The sequence below is a fragment of the Heloderma suspectum genome, chromosome 3, assembly GCF_057233095.1.
Source record: "Heloderma suspectum isolate Gila_16-S chromosome 3, 16-S_ref, whole genome shotgun sequence".
Taxonomy (NCBI): domain Eukaryota; kingdom Metazoa; phylum Chordata; class Lepidosauria; order Squamata; family Helodermatidae; genus Heloderma; species Heloderma suspectum.
Window position 1 is genome coordinate 100,185,979 of NC_139460.1, and position 22,176 is coordinate 100,208,154.

The 22,176-nt window shown below is 43.2% G+C and overlaps 1 protein-coding gene across 1 annotated transcript in view; it reads left to right on the top strand.

The window, feature by feature from the left end:
* The window catches only part of DMD (dystrophin), a 1,907,270-nt gene that overhangs the window by 1,085,090 nt on the left and 800,004 nt on the right, over positions 1–22,176 (top strand). The window lies entirely within an intron of this gene.

The following is a 22,176-nucleotide window of genomic DNA, read 5'->3' on the forward strand; positions in this document are numbered from 1 at the left end:
TTGAAACGAAGAGATCCGAGGAGACTTGCAGCACCTAAAGGTATCATAAGTCATCCTACAGGGCTTGTGTCAGCCTCTAACAGAATATAAAATAGCAGAGCAGTGAGCAAATTCATAAAAGCACTGAAGGTCCTGCACTGCTTGAGTTTCCAAAACCTTGAGCTAGTACTTTTTCTTATTGTGAAAATGTACCTCTCAGTTTCTTTCTTCTTCCTTTTTGTACTCTAGGCACTTGATGCAATGACAGGATATTAGTCATTATATGGTCCTCTACACTGTAGTGTCTAGTGTGCACAGAATACTACTCCAATAAAAAAAAAAGCAGTGAGACCAGCGTGACTCTCTACGATACCATGTATGAACATATAACCATGGTTATACAGTCAGGACCAGAAATATTGGAACAAGGATAACTGTTTTGGCAGTTGGCCTCTGTACACCACCACATTGAAGTTGAAAGGAAACACACCCAGATGGGAGTAGGGATGTACGAAAGTCACTTACCTTGAATGAAATTTGATTCGTGGGGGGGGGAAGCGCTCCGTCACTCCCCCCCAAAATTCTGCCGGGGGGGAGGTGCTCCGTCCCTCCCGCCGAAATTCTGGCCGGGGGGGAGGCGCTCCACCCCTCCACCCCTGAATCCTGGCTGGCCAGGCCACAAATGGCGGCGGCCATAGCCGCCGCCGTTTGTGTCCCTGCACTCAGCTGTGATAGGCTATGTAAATGTTTACGTAGCCTATCACGGCTGAGTAAAAAAAATAGGGATGTCAGAGAATTTCGCCACGAATCTCAGGGAGGCCGAAAGCCAGCACATTCGGCCCCCCGAAATTGGTGGCAAAATGGTCTGCCACCTCCCCCGCCACCGCTCAGGACGGGACTTACCTTGGGCAAATCTCCCTGGTGGCGGTGGCTCCGGCGGCGGTTCGGCGGTGGCAGCTGCGGCGGCTGGTCTTCCGACCGGCTGCCGCTGCTGCCATTTCCAAGTTAAAAAAAAAAAACGTGATAGGCTACGTAAACATTTACGTAGCCTATCATGGCTAGATTTTTAAAAAATACCGTGATAGGCTGCATAAATGTTTACGTAGCCTATCACGGCTGAGTGGGGGGGAAAAAGAACCCGCGCGTACGCAAATTTGCGTTCCTTATTTTGGCACATCTAGTCTACGTAAACATTTACGTAGACTACGGCGAAAATAAGGGGAACGCAAATAGCATAGACGCTACCCTATTTCCGTTCCCCTTATTTTCGCCGTAGTCTACGTAAATGTTTACGTAGACTAGAAGTGCCAAAATAAGGAACGCAAATGCGTACGTGCAGGTTGTTGTTTTTTTTCACTCAGCCGTGATAGGCTACGTAAACATTTACGTAGCCTATCACGGCTGACTGCAGGGACGCAAACGGCGATGGCTATGGCCGCTGCCATTTGCAGACCCGGCCGGCCAGGATTTGCGGTGGGAGAGATGGGGCGCCTCCCCCCAACCAGAATTTCAGGGGGGAGGGACGGGACGCCTCCCCCCCAGCCAGAATTTTGGGGGGAGGGACGGAGCGCTTCCCCCCCACTGTGAATCAAATTTCATAAAAGGTAAGTGACTTTCGTACATCCCTAAAAAAACAAAAACCGCACATACGCAAATGGCTGCGCCCATGGGTGCCACCATTTGCATTCCTTATTTTGGCACGTCTAGTCTACGTAAACATTTACGTAGACTACGGCGAAAATAAGGGGAACGCAAATAGCATAGACGCTACCCTATTTCCGTTCCCCTTATTTTCGCCGTAGTCTACGTAAATGTTTACGTAGCCTAGACGTGCCAAAATAAGGAACGCAAATGGCGGCGCCCATGGACGCCGCCATTTGTGTACACGCGGGTTTTGGGTTTTTTTTTTACTCAGCCGTGATAGGCTACATAAACATTTACATAGCCTATCATGGTATTTTTTAAAAATCTAGCTGTGATAGGCTACGTAAATATTTACGTAGCCTATCACGTTTTTTTTGTTTGTTTTTTTTTAATTGGAAATGGCTTTGCCAGGCCTTTACTGCATCTGCCTTCAGCTGTTGCTTGTTTGTGGGTCTTTCTGCCTTCAGTCTTGTCTTCAGTAAGTGAAAAGTATGCTCTATTGGGTTGAGATCAAGTGACTGATTTGGCCATTGAAGAACATCCCACTTCTTTGCCTGGAGAAACTCTTTGGTAGCTTTTGCTGTATGTTTTGTGCAGGGATGGCAGAGAATTCCGCCATGGATCTGTGAGGCCGAATGCCAGTGCATTCGGCCCCCCGAAATCCGTGGTGGAACGAAGCCCGCCGCCCCACCACCCTGCAAAAGGCGCACAAAATGGAGCACCTACCTGGTGCCGTTCGCATTGCTTCATGATTTTTCCCATGATAGGCTACATAAATACTTATTTGCGTCCCTGCGGAGGCCATGATAGGCTATGTAAATATTTAAATATTTGCTGCCGTAGCCGCCGCCATTTCCAATTAAAGTCGCCGCAGAGTCGCCGAGGAGCAGAGCTGGCTGGCGAGGATTTTGGGGAGGGACGGAGCGCCTCCCCCCCACCGCGGGTGTCACGAAATGAAACAGGTAAGTAGTTTCATACATCCCTAGTTTTGGGTCATTATCCATCTGCAATATGAAGCAGCATCCTATCAGTTTGGCAACATTAGGCTGAATCTGAGCAGAAAGTATAGCCCTATACACTTTAGAATTCATCTTGCTGCTTTTATCAGCAGTCAGGTCATTAAGAAACACCAGTGACACAGTTCCATTGGCAGCCATACGTGCCCACACCATAACACTGCCTCCACCATGTTTGACAGATGATGTGGTATGCTTTGGATCATGAGCTGTTCCTTTCCTTCTCCATACTTTTCTCTTCCCATCATTCTGGTACAAGTTAATCTTGGTTTCATCAGTTCAAAGAATCTTATTCCAGAACTGGGCAGGCTTTTTTAGGTGTTTGCCGGCAAAGGCTAATCCGGCCTTTCAGTTCTTGAGCATTACCAGTGGTTTGCACCTTGTTGTGAAGCCTCTGTATTTACATTCAAAAAGCCGTCTCTCGACTGTAGATGTTGACAATGACATGCCTACTTCCTCAAGAGCATTCTTGACCTGGCTAGATGTTGTGAAAGGGTTCCTCTTTACAATGAGCAGAATTCTGCGGTCATCCACTTTAGTTGTCTTCCGTGGTCTGCCAGGCCTTTTGCTGTTGCTGAGCTTGCCAGTTAATTCCTTCTTTTTTAGGATGTTCCAAACTGTTGCATTGGCCACTCCCACTGTTTTTGCTATCTCTCTGATGGGTTTATGTTGTTTCCTCAGCCTAATGATGGCCTCCTTCACTCTCATGGACACCTCTTTGGACCTCATGTTGGGAGTTCCAGTGAACAGCTACCAAATGCAAATGTAACAGTCAGAACCACCTCCAGGCCTTTTATCTGCTTGCTTGGTCATGGGGCATCCAGGAAACAGGCCACACCTGGCCATGCAGCTGCTTGTCAGCCATTCGTTCCATTACTTATGAGCCACCAACAATGGGGTTGTGTGTATGCCACTGGCTGTCCTTCCTGAATGGTTAGTGCCCCACTTTTGTCAAACCCCTTGAATTACAGCTGGAAGTCCTGACTTTGCTCCCATCTGGCTGTGTTTCCTTTCAACTTCAATGTGGTGGTGTACAGAGACCAACTGCCAAAACAGTTATCCTTGTTCCAGTATTTCTGGTTCTGACTGTATATCCATGACATGAGCATGTTTAACTTGAACATGGTTTACATTATGATTATGTAGGGATGTCAAAGAATTCTGCCACGGACTCCAGTGGGGCTGGATTCTTTAGAATCTGGCCCCCCGGAATCCGTGGCGGAATGCCCCCCCACCACCACCCCACAGAATCTCCCCAGGATGGAGCTTACTTAGCAGCAGATGTGGTGGCTCTGGCGGTGGCAGTGGCTCCGGCAGCAGCAGCTCCGGCTGGTCTCCTGGCCAGCTGCTGCTGGGTTGCTGCATCCGCAAAATGCCAGCCATCGTAGCGGCCGCCATGTGCGTCCTTGAAGTCAGCCGTGATAGGCTACGTAAGTATTGGCATAGCCTATCACAGCAAAGAGCAGGGATGTAAATTGCGGCTGCTACGCCATTTGCGTCCCTGGTCTTTGCTGTGATAGGCTACATAAGTAGCAGCTGTCATTTGCGTGGCCGCCTTTACCGTGATAGGCTATGTAAATACTTACATAGCCTATCACAGCTGACTGCAAGGACACAAATGGCGGCTGCTACGAGGGCTGCCATTTGCAGCTGCAGCACCCCAGCTGCGGCCGGAACTCCAGCTGTGGCAGGCCCCGGCCGGCAGCTCCGTGGAGCTGCTGTGGAGCAGAGCTGGGCCAGGGAGGATTCTGGGGGGAGAGATGGAGTGCCTCCCCCCCACCACTGATGCCCCGGAATGGACGGGCGAGTAGGATTCATACATCCCTATGATTATGAAATGCAAATTACATGCATAAAACAAAATGCAGTTTTGTATGTTTGTGTCCTGGTTCATTACAGGTGATACCAGGAAAAATGGTGAACATGTAAAAGGAAAATTTTCAAGTCGGATTTCCATTGCTTTTTAGGTTTTCATAGAATAATCACAAATAAAGAAATGAGGTACTTTTTTCTGTATAATTCTGATCAAACCTCTTATAAATATTGTGGGTAGGGTTTTTTTTATTACTTTTTTATTTATTTATTTAAAACATTTGTATCCCACCCTATATCATTAATATCTCAGGGCAGCGTACAAATAAACTCAGTTTAAACAGTATAAAACAATAAATTATTTAAACAGCTAAAAACATATTAAACCATGGACAAGCTAATACCAATTGAAATCTAAAATAATAAAAACAGTTAAAACAGTGTGCTACTTTAGGGAATTCATTTAGCCCTCAAAGGCTTTGGTAAAAAGCCATTTTTTTACTTGGCGCTGAAATGAGACCAAAGTCTGCACCAATCAGGCCTCGGCGGGGGGGAGGCATTCCAGAACTGGGGTGCCACAGCAGAGAAGCAACTTTTTCAAGATGTACCAATCTAGGTCAAGGCAGTGGGACTTAACAAATACATTTAAATTTCTGTTAGACTCAGAAGCCCAGTGGTAGACCTGTATTAGGTGGCCAAGTATGGAATTTTAAATCTAGTACTGAGTTGCCTTCTGGAGGTGTTGGTTCTGCACCCACAATATATGAAAGCATTTTGTTATATCTGCAGTGATTTACCAGGTATTTGTAGAATGCTTCTGTTCCTATCTCTTCCTGCAAATACTCACAACATGTTCCTGTCTCTTGCTGTTGAGAGCCAAGCAAAGAATTATGCCATAACTATTGCTGCATCCCAAGTTTCGTAATGGAAAATCTTATTACTATACCTCCTAGCTGACCCAGTGTGCAGGGGGTCTTTGACTAGGCTGGAATTGGACTCTCTCTGAAAAAGCTCATTGTGTGATGCTGATGCTTACTCACTGCAGAGATCAAGGCAGTTACTGAAATTAATGCAAGGAGGTTCCTTCTGCTACCGTTGAGCAGCAGAACATCGGATCAGGTTCTTCCGTATATAAACTTTAAAGCATTTACAGAAATTCAGTTTTATATTCTGAATATGGTGCCCTGAAATATTTATAATGTTGTTAAGGAATGTATAATATGTATGTTTAAAATATAATAACTGAATGGGAACATTTGTTCTTGGAATTCACAAACAGCCCACATGATAATGTAGCCATATCCCAGAATTTGTCTATTTGGCTACTTCCGTGAAAGTTGTCAAACAGTAAAGAAGAAGCTCTGTCTGAGGGAAAGCTCCTCTCCCTCACCCCCAAGCTTGTCTTGGAGAAAAGTGGATTGGGAAGTAGTAGTGATGTAGAAGAAGATGGGCTCAAGTTTTCAAGTTCCCTCTAGAGAAATAAAAGTTAGCAAGATCAACTGATAATGTCATTTGTAACATTTGTATAGGTGCTGAATTGTAAAACAGGTCATATGTCATTTGGTGTGTTTCATTGCTAAAACTCTACTCTCTTACTGAAGCAAGAAAAAATTGTATTAAGAGTAATGATACTATAAATGTTCACAGGTGGTTTGGCAAACCTGAAATGGTGCATTTAAATAGCTTACAAGTACAAAGTGAGTAACTTGTATTCTTGCTATTGGTGGGAACATCTCTATTTATTTTAATTAGAAGATGAGAACTTGCTCCATGTCCATTCAGTTAGCCACGTTCAGTCAGGGTGGCCATGCCCACAGTCTGAAATCCTTTCCCAGAGAAGCCCATCTGGCCACCTAGTTGATCTAATGTTGCACAAAAAGATTTATTTTATTTAGGAAGCCATTGTTTTATCACTGAGCTGGTGGAATCCTAGCACTAATGTGAGGTTTTAAATCTGCTGCTCAGTTTTATTGAAAGCGTAACCACCGATGCACCACCACCACACACACACATACACACCTCGGGCATCTTAATAGCTGTGTTACCTTTCTTGGAAGTTCCTTGTATGGCTTATTATGGAACATAGGAAGCTACCATATACTGAGTTAGACCATAGCTCCACCTAGCCCAGTGTTATGAACACTGACTGGCAGTGGCTGTCCAGGAGTTTTAGGCAGGAATATTTCTAGCCCTACCTGGAAATGCCAAGGATTAAATTGGGAACCTTCTGCATGTAAAGCATGTGTTCTACCAGTGAGCCATAGGTTTAAGTAAATATCCAAAGGGCGCAATCCTGTGGCCACTAGACAGCGGAGAGATAACCACAGGATTGTTCGGTTTTCAGGAACTGACCTCAGAGCTTGCACTCCAAGGTTAGTTCCTAGAAAACCACCTCCCCACCCCCTCCCCCACCACCTTGTAGGTGGCGCAGATCATCCCCGGTCTCTGAGCTCAGAAGAGCAGAGCAAGGCAAAAGGGGGCATTCCTGGGGCAGGGAGGGGTGGGGAGTGCGGAAGTGCTGGTACAATGCTTCCTATGCGTCACCCAGCCTCCCCCCACTCCACTTCAAAGTCCCACAGCTAGACAGTCAAAATCAGCCATCTAGCCACAAATGTAGGCCAGCTGGAGTGTGGAGGAGAAGATCCCCTCTGCACAATGCCTGCCCTGCATTGGATAGGCAGTTGCCTCCTAGTTTGGAGGCAGCCACCTATCGCCATAGGATTGCATCCAAAATCTAGCAAATATTCTTTAGTCTGCTTGTGATCACTTTGATGCAGAATTGTTCAACATTCATTATAATATTTATGCATTTCTTTATGGTTTGATTTCAAATTAGAGTGGAGGTTGTTATTGGTAGGCTTCTGTTGTTCTGTTGTTATTGTGGTTAATATTGTATTTGCTTGTTGTATTTTGTTGTGTTTTTTTTCTGAAATAGGTGCTCTCCTGCTACTTAGCTGTTAACTTTTTAAAAATAGAGAATTTAAAATAGCTGACGGATTGTGGATCTAGTTGGTTTTACTAGTTCCTTCCCTGAGTTTCACTGGATGATTTTTAGGATGGTTTTATGTCATTTTGGATTGTAATATATGGTCCATTGTGGTAGAGAGTGTGATTTGTAGCCCTTAAAAATAAATAAAATAATGTTTTGTTTTCAGTCTTTGAATCTGAACATGTTACAGGGATTGGGTCCAAGAATTAAGCAGCAGTCACAGTGTTTATGCAGCAGCTGCAGATGGATTGGAGCCAAATTCCAAATCTTTCTTTATTCACATTCAGACATATAAGAGAGAGGGTGGAAAAGTTCTGTTATTCAGAGCTGTCATGACTTATGCATCAATAGAATGCAGTAGAATTACTACCTAAGTGAGAATTTAACAAGTAAACCTAGCTTTAAAAAATGTAACAAATAAGTGTGATTCATTAGAGTCTAAACAGCTTATTACACACTAGTAATGGCTCTAGTCCCTACTAACTTCATACATGTAAAACAAAGAGCTCAATGGATTCCACAAACATACATACATTCCTTTAACAGAAGGTTAAGTTAACTTGAAGTGCTTTGCCTCTGGCATTTTGTATAACACTTTGATAGAAAGAGACTCGGAGAACAAAGATGTTAAAGGTCCTTCTGAAAGACCCACCAGAGAATATAGTATATACATGGAAAGAGAAACAGAATGACTGGATGGAACCATTTTTAATCATCCAAGGTCTAAATCTGAGTGGATAGACTCCCCATTTTATTTTTTTTAAAATCAGTGTTATGAGAAATAAACAAGAATAATAAGACTGTTGGTGAACATAGTATAATAAGGAAATGAAAGAGAAGATATTTTCCTATTAGGAGAGAATTATTTAGATTAAATGCTAAGGCATCCAAGATATGTTAGAAAACCAAGACTGGATATAAAGAAAGATCGCAAATATATCAATGTATGACACTATTCTTAGATTTTATCAAAAGTAATTTGTGTCAACTGAATCCCAAATATATAAGTTGCTTAATGAATATATAATTAGGTGATGTAACCATCATATCAGTTGCAAGTGCTGAATATGTTATCTGAACTTGTCATCATATAGTCAAGAAATGGTGTTATGGAACTGTGATATGTATATGTGTATATATCTTAGGGATGTACAAAAGTCACTTACCTTTTTGCGGAATTGATTTGCGGTGGGGGGGGAGGTGCTCCATCCCTCCCCCCGGAATCCTTAATGGGGGGGGGAGGCGATCCGGTCCTCCCCCCCGGAATCCTCCCCGGCCGGCTCCGCTCCACGGCGGCTCCGCAGAGCAGCCAGCCAGGGCCATCCGCAGCCGGAGTTCCAGCCGCGGATGGGCTGCTGTGGACGCAAATGGCGGCCACCATAGTGGCCGCCATTTGCGTCCAGCCAGGCTGCCATGATAGGCCACTTAAATATTTACGTAGCCTATCATGGCTGGGGAAAAAAAAACATCAACAGTGTACGCAAATGGCGGCGGCTATGGAGGCTGCCATTTGTGTTCTCTATTTTTCACCGTTTTATCTTATATAAATATTTACGTAGGCTATTACGGCGAAAAAAAGGGGAACGCAAATAGCGCAGTGGGCGCTATTTGCGTTCCTTTTTTCCCCCGCCGTAATAGCTTACATAAATATTTACGTAGGCTAAAACAACAGGAAAAAAAAGGAATGCAAATAGCGCCCACTACGCTATTTGCGTTCCCCTTTTTTTTGCCGTAATAGCCTACGTAAATATTTATGTAGGCTAAAATGGTGAAAAATAGGGAATGCAAATGGCGGCCACTGTAGCCACTGCCATTTGCATATGCCGTTTGTTTTTGTTTTTTGCTTGGCTTGCCATGATAGGCTACGTAAATACTTACATAGGCTATCACAGCAAAGACCAGGATGGAAATGGCGGCTGCGGCAGCCAGTCGAAAGACCATCCGCTGCCGCTGCCGCCCGGAACATCCGCACCAGGTAAGCTTTGTCCCAGGGGGAATCCGCGGGGGGGGGGCGGGGGTGTCAGGCCGTTCCGCCACGGATTTCAAATTTCACTGAAATCCGTGGCGGAATTCTCTGCCATCCCTAATATATCTTTAAGAAGCCTGCAGCTGTTAGTTTCTGTTTCCTTTCTGGAGACCTGGGCGAAGCCTCTTTTCTGTGCTCTTTGTGTAGGCCTTGGAGCCAGGTGGTCTTGTGTGTGGCTTCTCAGGAGTTAGTCTCCTCTCATGTGTATGTCAATAAATAATGCTTCTTTACATGTGCCCCCCCCAATAACTATTGATAAGTTGCCACCAGTTATGTTGCACCTCCTGACACACCCTAGTTTATCCAGCTCCTTGGGTATTTCTAAACCCCTCTGCCAAGGATCCCTCCCATCAGCCCAGATCTAGAAAAGAAAAGGAAAGGTGCTTTGGATTTTCTTGCCCAAAGCCCAAACACACAGAAGTTAACAAAAACCTTGTGAGAATCTTAATAACCCAGTGGTAGTTTTGCAGCTGTGTGTGATCCGTCATGTGCAAAAGGGTTTAGAGATAAATTGTCTTTTAAAATAATGCAGCCAAATGTCCAAATAATTTTAAAGGGCCTTTATGGGGAGGGGGGGACAAAGGAAGGCAACAATCACATACACAGGATTCCAAATATATTTCAGAAAGTCAGTCTAACTTAGCTATGTACATGTAACCGACTGGAGAAGATTGTTGTGTTTCAGAGCATATAGTCAAGAGATGGTGTTATGGAACTGTGATATTATGTGTGTATATATCTTAGGGATGTACGAAAGTCACTTACCTTTTCGCGGAATTGATTCGCGGCGGGGGGGGAGGTGCTCCGTCCCTCCCCCCGGAATCTTCGACCGGATGCAGGTCATTGCAGAGATGATAGTCTAAGGGAGAGCAACTTGGCCACTGATTGGATGTTATTAGGAAGATGAGGAGGAGTGATAAAACTCTAACTTTCATGGGAAACAGAGTTCATCGAAAGCCACCCTCTTAATAGAGATTGACTGTTGTTTTGTCCAATAGTGTGATACCCTCCATTTCTGATGTCAGTGGTCTAGCAAGCAATCAGAAAAATACATAGTAGCTGTACCCACCTTCATAACAACTCTAAATTTACATCTCAAAACAGTCAACCAGTTTGAATCAGGTATATAAAAGAGCATATGTTTTGGTGGCATAGTGAAGTACAAAGTGAGGTATCCCAGCATGGTGTCAATTCACTAGATATTCTAGGGGGCATTGTTGAGCTACAGCAGAAAATAGGGGTTTGGTTTGGTTTGGCTTGACATAGCAATTACCTGGTCTTACAGTGTATTGATACATTAAAAAAAAAAAACTGTCACGGTAAAAACAATGTCATGGTAACGTCACTTTGTGTTAATTTTGCCACATTCAAGAAGTAACATATAATTACTGAAGGCCAAGAAAAGAAGAGAAGAAGGCCAAGAAAATAGACCAGAAGAGATATGGCAAACTGTTTAGGAAGAGATGATGTCAAATGTAATAAGACTCCACCAACCATGATAGAAGAAGCTGAAGTAGAGCATTTCTTCCACTTGATTTGGGAGCCCAGTGGAACAGGACAGGGAAAGTCTTCTCTTTTCTTTATTGAATAACTATTGCATGAAATGGTGTCAATAATATTTTTTTTCTTTAAGTATATTGCTGCAAAACTTGTCAAGGTTTGGCCTCATTCATACATCACTAAATCTCCTGAGAATAGACATAAATAGTAAGTCAGTGCTGATAAAATTTCATATTCTGTTTAAATAATTTCTCCATGCAGAACCACTTGACTCGATGATAATGTTGTTTCCACAAATTCAGAATGACACTTGCTGCTATAAAATGTAAAGCCTGTCAGGTTTTTGACAAGCAGTCTGCCATCTATCTGTATCTTTCCTAATGCCAGATGTCTGTATTTGCAAGCCACCTTAACGTCTTTTTTTTTGTTGTAAAAACAATACATTTGAATAGTTTTCTATTATTGCTATGTAATATGCACCATTTGAAAAGCTAGCAGTTGAACACAACTATAGATATATTTAATAATTCTAATTCTACTGTAGGTGGCAATATTTTGTGTGAGATGGTGGAGTGGAGATAGTGGACTGCAGTCAAATGTTAAACTTTTTGAAAACAGCCATTGGCTTTCATTTATATATAAAAATCAATATATAAATTGAAGGCAGATAGTTATTGTAGTAGTTTTATTATTAGGAGGGGAAACCACTGGAGTGATGTTTGTTCTTTTTGCCGATTAATTTTTGTTCTATCTAGCCTTTTCCCCTGTGTCTCAGCTAATCCTACTACAAAAATATCTATGGCATACATTTTTGTATGATAAAATGTAGCTCCTCAAAATCTTATTTCCTAGTTAGTGGAATTCCCTTTTTCATTATTTCATTTAACAGTTTATATCCTGACAAATTTCAAATTTTGTTCTCACTATTTATTTTTGAAAGGTTGAATTCTGGAGAAAAACAATAGTCAAAGTTCATATTTACATTATAAATGTACTCTGTAGTGTAGCTTCTCATCCGGTCTTTGATTTTGTGGATATTCCTTATGTTGTCAAATATGAGCATGTTGCCTTACATCACATTTACATTCAATACATTCTCATTGAAGTCAATATATCTAAACACAAAGGAATGTAGGTATATGGCCATAGGACATGATGTGGGAGGAAATCACACATACCACCTTTGCTTTTTTTGTTGAAGCAGTTCCCATTGAAGAAGATACAACCAACTGTAAAAACTTGAATAGCAGCTTCTCAGCACTGCAGTACTGCAAATAGCAAATGAAGCTCCAGTTATGTATGTTATTTCCTGCCATGTGTACATGTCATTTCTTTGGACTGCAGCCTTAGTAAAGTGTTATTTATTGTTATACCTTTTTCCTTTAGTTTAATTAGCTTTACCATACGGCAAACAATAATTATTTTGAAGTACACAATGAACATTAATTGCATGGATTTTAATTAAGTATATATAATTGCAAGATCCAGGTTATTTGGTTGGTGCCATGAACATTATATGTTATTGCATCAAAAAAAAAAAATTAATCCATGAATATATCTTAGGTTTTGGAGATATAGTTACACATTTTCTACATTGTATTGTATTGCCCCAAATCAAGTTAAAGTGCAAAAGTCTACAACACATCATGCAGTGCCCATATAGCATATACCCCATGCCAGTCTTCCCTAACCTAGTGCCCTCCAGATGTATTGGACTCCCAACTCCCATCATCCCCAGTCAGTATGCCTTGCTGGCTGGGGAAGATGGTACATATGCTGCAAGATGACTTTCATCATATTGACACTTCTACATTATTTATCTCATAACTACTTCCAGTAGGATATTGTAGCAGAAGCAGTCTTGTACTGTTGAGTTTGTGAAGTAGTGACTGTCATGTTCCTTTGTCCTCTCCCTTCACAATCAACACACTCCACAAAACAAAGCTTCAGGCCAACACTACTTTATTAGTAAACGACTAGCTTCTTTACAAATGCAGATTCTAGGACTGCATAGAACCAGCTAATTCACACATCTACAAATATCAAAAGAAGATACGAAGTGGTAGTTAGTAGGGATGGACGAAAGTCCCTTACCTGATCCCGACGCTTGCTTCGTGGTGGGGGGGAGGCACTCCGTCCCTCCCCCCGAAATTCTGGGCGGGGGGGAGGCTCCCTGTCCCTCCCCGCTGAAATTCTGACCGGGGGGGAGGTGCCCCGTCCCTCCCCACCGAAATTCTGGCCGGGGGGGAGGCGCCCTGTCCCTCCAGCCGCAAACCTCGTCTCCTGCCGGTACGCAAATGGCGGCGGCCATAGCCACCGCCATTTGCATCCCTGCAGTCAGCCGTGATAGGCTACGTAAATCTTTACGTAGCCTATCATGGCTGACTTTGAAAAAAAAAAAAGCGTGTATGCAAATGGCGGCGCCCATGGGCGCCCCCATTTGCGTACGCGCTTCCCCCCCCAAAGTCAGCTGTGATAGGCTACGTAAAGATTTACGTAGCCTATCACGGTGTTTTGGTTTTTTTACTTGGAAATGGCAGCGGCTGCAGCCGGTCAGTAGACCGGCCACCGCCGCTGGAGCCACCGCCGCCAGGGACATTCGACCAAGGTAAGTCCCGTCCCGGGGGGGCGGGGGGGCAGACCGTTTCTCCACCAATTTCGGGGGGCTGAATGCGCTGGCATTTGGCCTCCCCAAGATTTGTGGAGAAATTCTCTGACATTAGAGAAATTACCAGCAGTCTGGGCATGAACGTCATGGCTAGACTTGCTTTGCAGGGATGCCACTCCCTTAGGGTGGCTTCCTCTTGTGTTGGCTTCTACGAGTGGCCAACCTGGCGAAGCATCTGAACCCTGCCCCTAACTTTTCTCACTTCGCTCTGTGACGGACCCTAGCATCCCTCAAGTTACGCTCCTCACCCTCCTCCTCCTCCTCTCCCTCCAAAACTTGAGTTCTCATGGTGGAGGAATGGGGGAGCCATTCAGGCTGGCCATCTGTGTGTCAAGGTCTTGGAAAGAAAGTCTCGATGTATCTGGGCTCACTAGGGAGGGTGCCTCCTTCTGTTCATCTTGTTCCCCTTCTGAATCTGAATCTGAGCTGCCAGACATTTCTACACACTCAAATTCATTCTTGACAGTGACTTAGGAAGTGGACTGACATTTTTTCTGCAGCCGCTTCCTCTGTTCATTTAAAAGATGCAAGGGACAAATTACTTGTAGAATTGATAAGTGGCAACATACATCACTGATTTAGACCAGTTGCCATCTTATTATTAGTACAGTTGTCAAACATTTGAGACAGTGAACAGGAAGGAAGAACAGTGTATTTCTGAACAAACTGTAGATCTGAATATCTTTTACTGCATGCAGAATTTCTCCCACCACCAAATATTCCTCACTAACATTTTTTTTAGTAACAGTCTTACTGCGGTAGAGGTTAGCTTTCACCCTGTCAATTAAAAGTGATAAACTGCTGCAATAAGAAATACTTACTAACCAAGACATTTTTGCATTTAAAAAATAAATTATTGCTTTATTTTGTGTGGAATCTGCAGTACTATGATTTCATAATAAATTTTCACAAATGGTTTGTTGTATTTCCAAGAAGTATAAAAATGTAAACTATTCTTGTTCAAGATGTTCAAGAACAACTTACTTTAAAGGGGAGGGCCATGGCACAAATCTATTGCCCAAAGATTCGGTATTAGAATGACAGTGGAAAATGTTCATGCAGACTAAGATCAGAACTTAAATGTTATTTAAGTACACATGTAATAAGGAGATGATCTGAGTGGAGAAGGAGGAGGGATGCTCAAATTTGTCCTTGTCTGCTGCTGCTTCTGTAGTCTACAATGGAACCCCCTAGTTGCCTCCTCTATACAGAAACCATATTCAGGCAATCAGATGAATGTATGGAGGAGGAGCAGGATCATAAATCTGTCCCCACTCCCAATCTCCATACATCACCTGAAGGTCTCCAGGCGCTCTCCACATGATCAGGGGAAGCAGTGTTCCTGATCATGCGAAGAGAGCTGCTCATCTGTACAGTGGTTCCATGCAGACTGCCAGTTGAATGTGTGGCCATTGGGAGTAGGAGCAGTGCATAAGGTCTTGCTCCATCCTCCGCACATTCATCTGAATATCTGTATTGGGACAGAATAATCAGTTTACCTTTGCAAACATGCTTCTGTATCCTTGTGGAAGGGTGCAATTTTGAATGGAACTCAGTGATATAGGAAGGGTTAAGCGCCCTTACCTCTGTCACTTTTTTTGCTCAAAGTGTCTCCCTTCCCAAATCTGATTTTGTTGGAAAACATTAATCGGGGTTTTATTTAAATTTGTGTTCGTACATCATGTACGATGTACGATCGTACACTTAATTAGGCTCGGGCAAAGAAGCAATGGAGGAGTTCCCTTTGAAAATATATTTAAAATCAGCACTAAGGCATGTCTGTGCCTCGTTTGATTGAAACTCTCAGTTCCCTTAAGACAGCAAATAGCAATAATAATAATAAAAAATGTAGTAGGCCTTATAAAAACAAAGGTGAATATTTAGCATTAGGTAATCATAGCTTTTATTTCACTTCTGACAGAATAACTGGTAGTGCTGGATACAAAAATTGCACTTATCTGTAACATGAAAAAGGGGAATCAAGCCTGTTCAGAAAAATTAAAGGCAAATATTAACCCTGGGTTGGATCCAGATGTAGTAATAGTTAAACAGACCCATTGAAATCAATGGCATTTAAGTTAGTCATGACTAACAAATTCCATTGGTTTCAGTGGGTCTAGTCTAGGTATGACTAAGTCTGGATCTAATTCACTGTGATTAAAATATAGACTTGAGACTCAAAATAAAGTTTTCTATTGCTATTATTGTTTTTAGGCTGTAGCTGTACCTCGAACAAATCATACTTACATATAATAGTGTACTACTAATGTATGAGATTGACCATAAACATAATTGAGTACAAAATCCTACAAGCTAGGCTTCAGCAGTATGCGAACCGAGAACTACTGGAAGTACAAGCTGGGTTTCAAAGAGGCTGAGGAACTAGAGATCAAATCGCCAACATTCGCTGCATCATGGAGAAAGCAAGAGAATTCCAGAAAAATGTATATTTCTGCTTCATTGACTACGCTAAAGCCTTTGATTGTGTGGATCACAACAAACTGTGGCAAATTCTTAAAGTGATGGGAGTACCAGACCACCTTACCTGTCTCCTGAGAAACCTGTACGAGGGTCAAGAAGCAACAGTAAGAACCAGACATGGAACAACTGAGTGGTTCAAAATTGGGAAAGGAGTACGACAAGGCTGCATATTGTCACCCTGCTTATTTAACTTATATGCAGAGTACATCATGAGAAATGCCGGGTTGGATGAATCAGAGGTCGGAATTAAGATTGCTGGGAGAATTATCAACAACCTCCAATATGCAGACGATACCACCCTAATGGCAGAAAGCGAAGAGGATCTCAAGAGCCTCTTGTTGAGGGTGAAAGAGGAGAGTGCAAAAGCTGGTTTGAAACTCAACATTAAGAAAACTAAGATCATGGCATCTGCCCTATCACTTCCTGGCATATAGAAGGGGAAGAAATGGAAGCAGTGACAGATTTTACTTTCTTGGGCTCCAAGATCACCGCAGACAGTGACTGTAGCCATGAAATTAAAAGACGCTTGCTCCTTGGGAGGAAAGCTATGGTCAACCTAGACAGCATAGTAAGAAGCAGAGACATAACCTTGCCGACAAAAGTCCGTCTAATCAAAGCTATGGTTTTCCCAGTAGTAATGTATGGCTGTGAGAGCTGGACTATAAGGAAGGCTGAGCGCCGAAGAATTGATGCTTTCGAACTGTGGTGCTGGAGAAGACTCTTACGAGTCCCCTGGACTGCAAGGAGGTCAAATCAGTCCATCCTAAAGGAAATCAACCCTGAGTGCTCATTGGAAGGACAGATACTGAAGCTGAAGCTCAACTATTTTGGCCACCTAATGCGAAGACAAAACTCTCTGGAAAAGACCCTGATGCTGGGAAAGACTGAGGGCAAAAGGAGAAGGGGACGGCAGAGGATGAGATGGCTAGATAGCATCACTGATGCAATGAATATGGACTTGAGCACGCTCCGGGAGAGAGCGCAGGACAGGAAGGCCTGGCGTGCTATGGTCCATGGGGTCACGAAGAGTCGGACACGACTGAACGACTGAACAACAAAATTCATGGAATTTAACTGACCTCCTGAACATGCAAGATGTTCGCTTCATCTCAGGGCATGGTCTGGGGCTAAGCAATGCAGCCATCTTGCTGAAGGTCTATGGCTGGTCAGTGTCTGGATGACACATCACTTGGAAGCCACATGTATGAGACCTTGGAAGTACATGATGGAAGGCAGGCATGAATTCAAATCAAATTCCATGAATACCAGGGTATATTAGTATTTCGCTCATAGTTATGGGAACTTGCATTTATACACACACTAGGAAACTGTTTTTTGGCTGCTTCATGTTTAGTATGAGCCCCATGCAGATGAATAAATTTGGGGATGAGCAGTGCATGGGGGTTGGGGGTGGGAAGAAGCAACATGCCCATTATCTCTGCCCTAATCCATACACATTGATCGGCTCTTCTGCACAGAGTTTACACATGTGTAAGCTGTATGTGCATAGCCTCGATATGTGTTACCTGTACACGTACGAATGCAGGGTACAGATAGAGAGAACCACATAAGCACTGTAAAGAAGATCTGATAGTGCAGTCAAGCAGATGTAATCCTACTTCCTCTCCATGAGTGCTTCTAGGCTAGGCTTGTTTTGGTACAATCATCCTGCCTCATTCGCAGAATTTTATGGGGTGTTCCAGATGATGTAATCTTCTATTTGTAACCCTCCAGTTTTTTCCCACTGCTTCTTCCATCTTGTTTTCTTTCCCCAGAAAGTCTGTTAAGGAGGGAAAGAAAGAATAGCTGTACCATGTCTTTTGATTGTTAGTGCTAGGAGCCATTTGTCTGGAAGCATCCTAAGTGTTGATTATCCACCGTTTGCCTGATTTACAGTTTGGTTTGGAAACTTTTAAATAGCCTTGCCTAATGCTGACATTTTAGTTAATTTATGTGTCCCTGAGTATTTTGACATTTTTTCCAGTTTGACAATTTGACACTATTTTCCCATTTTATTTCTGGTGTTTTTACTGGAGAAATGGTGGAAAATCCTTACCCCTAACATGAAAAGCTGTATACAAACGAGAAAATAAAAAATGTTGCAGTTGTGTCCAGATAATTTTAAAGGAAATATTAGAAGCCTGACGAATCCATTAACTCTATTTCAAACTGTAGGACATGGTTTTGGAATAACGTGATTTACAATTACATTGGTCCATGGACACTGTAATTTGACACTATCCATTCAACATCACAGTAATTCAAGTCTATGCCCCAACCACTGAGGCCGAAGAAGCTGAGGTTGATCGGTTCTATGAAGACCTACAACACCTTCTAGAACTAACACCAAAAAAAGATGTCCTCTTCATCATAGGGGATTGGAATGCTAAAGTAGGAAGTCAAGAAATCACCGGGATAACAGGCAGGCATGGCCTTGGTGTACAAAATGAAGCAGGACAAAAGCTAATAGAGTTTTGCCAAGAGAACATGCTGATCATAGCAAACACTCTTTTCCAACAGCACAAGAGACGACTCTACACATGGACGTCACCAGATGGTCAATATCGAAATCAGATTGATTATGTCCTTTGCAGCCAAAGATGGAGAAGCTCCATACAGTCAGTAAAAACAAGACCTGGAGCTGACTGTGGCTCAGATCATGAGCTGCTTCTTGCAAAATTTCAGCTTAAATTGAAGAACGTCGGGAAAACCACTAAACCGTTCAGGTATGACCTAAATCATATCCCTGATGAATATACAGTGGAGGTGAGGAATAGATTTCAGGGATTAGACCTGATAGACAGAGTGCCTGAGGAACTATGGACGGAGGTCCGTAACATTGTTCAGGAGGCAGCAACGAAATCCATCCCAAAGAAAAAGAAATGCAAGAAAGCAAAGTGGCTGTATGATGAGGCTTTACAAGTAGCTGAGGAAAGAAGGGAAGTGAAAAGCAAGGGAGAAAGGGGAAGATATACCCAACTGAATGCAGAGTTCCAGAGAATAGCAAGGAGAGACAAGAAGGCCTTCTTAAATGAACAATGCAAAGAAATCGAGGAAAACAACAGAATGGGAAAGACTAGAGATCTCTTCAAGAAAATTGGAGATCTCAAGGGAACGTTTTGTGCAAAGACGGGCATGATAAAGGACAAAGAAGGCAGGAACCTAACAGAAGCAGATGAGATTAAGAAGAGGTGGCAAGAATACACAGAAGAACTATACAGGAAAGATCTGAATGTCCCTGATAGCCATGATAGTGCGGTCACTGAACTTGAGCCGGACATCCTAGAGAGTGAAGTCAAGTGGGCCTTAGGAAGCATTAGTAACAACAAAGCTAGCGGAGATGACAGTATTCCAGCCGAGCTATTTAAAATCCTAAAAGATGATGCTGTTAAAGTGCTGCATTCAATATGCCAACAAATCTGGAACACTCAACAGTGGCCACAAGACTGGAAAAGGTCAGTTTACATTCCAATTCCAAAGAAGGGCAACGCCAAAGAGTGTTCAAACTACCGCACAATTGCGCTCATTTCACATGCCAGCAAGGTGATGCTCAAAATCCTACAAGCTAGGCTTCAGCAGTATGTGAACCGAGAACTACCGGAAGTACAAGCTGGGTTTAGAAGAGGCAGAGGAACTAGAGATCAAATCGCCAACATTCGCTACATCACGGAGAAAGCAAGAGAATTCCAGAAAAACGTCTATTTCTGCTTCATTGACTACGCTAAAGCCTTTGATTGTGTGGATCACAACAAACTCTGGCAAATTCTTAAAGTGATGGGAGTACCAGACCACCTTACCTGTCTCCTGAGAAACCTGTACGAGGGTCAAGAAGCAACAGTAAGAACCAGACATGGAACAATCGATTGGTTCCAAATTGGGAAAGGAGTACGACAAGGCTGCATATTGTCACCCTGCTTATTTAACTTATATGCAGAGTACATCATGAGAAATGCCGGGTTGGATGAATCAGAGGTCGGAATTAAGATTGCTGGGAGAATTATCAACAACCTCCGATATGCAGATGATACCACCCTAATGGCAGAAAGCGAAGAGGATCTCAAGAGCCTCTTGTTGAGGGTGAAAGAGGAGAGTGCAAAAGCTGGTTTGAAACTCCACATTAAAAAAACGAAGATCATGGCATCTGGCCCCATCACTTCCTGGCATATAGAAGGGGAAGAAATGGAAGCAGTGACAGATTTTACTTTCTTGGGCTCCAAGATCACCGCAGACGGTGACTGTAGCCATGAAATTAAAAGACGCTTGCTCCTTGGGAGGAAAGCTATGGCCAACCTAGACAGCATAGTAAGAAGCAGAGACATCACCTTGCCGACAAAGGTCCGTCTAATCAAAGCTATGGTTTTCCCAGTAGTAATGTATGGCTGTGAGAGCTGGACTATAAGGAAGGCTGAGCGCCGAAGAATTGATGCTTTCGAACTGTGGTGCTGGAGAAGACTCTTACGAGTCCCCTGGACTGCAAGGAGGTCAAATCAGTCCATCCTAAAGGAAATCAACCCTGAGTGCTCATTGGAAGGACAGATAATGAAGCTGAAGCTCCAATATTTTGGCCACCTAATGCGAACAGAAAACTCCCTGGAAAAGACCCTGATGCTGGGAAAGACTGAAGGCAGAAGGAAAAGGGGACGGCAGAGGATGAGATGGCTAGATAGCATCACGGATGCAATGAATATGAACTTGAGCACGCTCCGGGAGAGAGCGCAGGACAGGAAGGCCTGGCGTGCTATGGTCCATGGGGTCACGAAGAGTCGGACACGATTGAACGACTGAACAACAACAAATTGTATTGGTAGTCTACAACGATTGCACAAAACTTTCCTTACTCCAGTCCATTTAAAGCTATCAGTGCAAGTATTTCAATTGCAGTTTGAGCCCTGCAGTCATTTTCATTTAACTCCAGCTGTTCAATGTTCTAGGTGCTTTTGTTGGGTTAATTGTTGGAATGCAATTTGAAACCATGTTTATTGAAGACAATTTCACTCAGATGTCATGTATATCCTTGGTGTGCCCACTCACTACAGGTGTAACTAGCTAGCAAAGAAAAAACAAAAACTAGCAGGCACTGTACATATGGTGGAGCTAAGGTGATAAACGCCATGCTGAAATTTTAAATAATACCAGCCTGAATAACCTTAATGCATAACTCTGTGGGACATGCTGCCCTCATTCCTTTCACACTTAAGTGGAATCCACATAAGGAATATGGCTTGAGTACACACATGAGATTCTCTATAGAGCTTTCAAGAAGACCAAAATGGACCTGAAATTTCCTGTTTATTACTGTTGGATGGATGGATGGATGGATGGATGGATGGATTTACTGTACTTTAACCTTCCCAGTAACCTAAATGCTCAGGGAGCTGTACAATAGATTAAAAACATACAGTACAAATTCTGAAACAAAAAAATAAAAGCACAGAATAAAACCAGGATAAAACCAGCAGCAGAATAGAGTACTAAAAATAGCTCTTAAAATGCCTGAGAGAATAAAAAGGTCTTTAGCTGGTGCCTGAAAGACCATAACGTAGGCGCCAGGCAGGCCTCTCTGCGGAGAGCACTGCACAGATGGGGTGCCACCACAGAAAAGACCCTCTTTCTTGTAGCCACCCGCCTCACCTCATTTGGCAGGGGCACCTGGAGGGCCTCAGACACTGATATTAATGTCTGGGTAAGTATGCATGGGAGGAGACTTCCCTCAAGTAACCTGGCCCCAAGCCATTTCAGGGATAACAGTTAAAACCAGTACTTTGAATTGGTGCCGGAAGTGGACTGGGAGCCAGTGCAGATAGTGAAATACTGGCAGCATGTGATCACATCAGCCAGTCCCAATTAGCAGTCTATCCACCTTATTTTGGACTAACTGAAGTTTTCAGACCGTTTTCTAAGGCACCAATATTTTATTTCACAAGCTCTTATGCTGAGGACAGTGCAAATGTGGGTTTTTGTGGAAACTATTTTCAGCTTTGGTAACTCATCTCTGAAAATCAGGTAAAGTTACAGGAGGTGATAAAATGGAGAAAGCTGGTGATCCTGCTACTCAGTTCCT